We start from the raw sequence: 1,223 nt of genomic DNA on the forward strand, positions 1-1,223 counted from the left end.
CGCACAGATTACACCGCACAAATTAGGAAATCCATCCTCGAACACTAAATTGAATGTTTTTATCGAAATTTGAACGTTGTAGCCGTTGTAGAACGTTGATCTGGATGCCTAAACTAGAATTTGAATCGTTTGACCCAACTCAGTCCACTGATTCAAAAGCAAAAGCAAAAACAAACTACAAACAAAATATAAGAATATAAGAATATATATATATATATATATATATATATATATATATATAGCATACATACTTATGATACAGGCGGCAGTGCATGACAAAAGTTTTATAAAATGGGTTCAAGAATGTAACCAATAGGAAGCGCTGAAATGAGTTACGTGTGCTTCCTTTATTCTAGTCCCATTGCACTGCGTGTTAAATCCTATTGCCGATCGTCTGTGCGCGCGGCGGCTCCTTTGAATTGCATGCATACGCGCTGTCAGTCCTGTAAACAACTTCTAGTTCGGGCTGCCGGTGTAGCGGCAGATAGCGTTCCGCGGCGTTTTTTGTTCTAAAACAGTATCCGCCGGCAGTTATCGTTTCAATCGGCAGTTATCGTTCCGACATGGGCTGAAATCTGCCGCGATTAGTTACGGCAGATACTGTACAGCGGCGGATTTTGTACGTACAGGCTACTACGTTGTAATAGCGTTGCTTAACCTGCCGCGTGCACGTGATCTTCGTCAGGGACTGTCAAAAGAGTTCCGCGCTGCGCGGATTAGGTTCCAAGTGGCTACTGTATTGCTACCAATAGTTGCGCGAGCTTTACGGCAGCCATTTTAGTAAGCAAAATGCTGCATGAATCGTCACGAGATGGAGTGAATTCTGCCTCCCTATGAATACACAACAGGGACTTATGCCTCTCTTTGAATACGCTACAGGGACTCACGGTTGACATTTTTATAATCTGTTGACATTTTTATAATCTGCGGACATTTTAGTAGGCAAAGTGCTGCATTCACCGAGGCATGATACCTGCACCATGTGCACTGGAGTGAATTCTGCCTCCCTTTCATTTTCTCGTTTGAGGGGGAGCCGAGGGGAGGAGGGGAGGGGGGGGGGAGGTAGGGGGAGGGATCATAATGCTATTCAAAAGCAGCATTTCTGCCTCCTTATGGAATAGAATTAAAGATCGCTCTTTATTTTTTTCATTTGTAATCTTTACAGTTATAAAGCTATATAAAAGAAATACACCTGTGTTCATAAAAGCGTTCTTATCCCATTT

The sequence above is a fragment of the Diadema antillarum genome, unplaced genomic scaffold (genome assembly GCF_040938485.1).
Source record: "Diadema antillarum isolate AM-2024a unplaced genomic scaffold, OU_Dant_1.0 scf00000060, whole genome shotgun sequence".
In the NCBI taxonomy this organism is placed as follows: Eukaryota; Metazoa; Echinodermata; class Echinoidea; order Diadematoida; family Diadematidae; genus Diadema; species Diadema antillarum.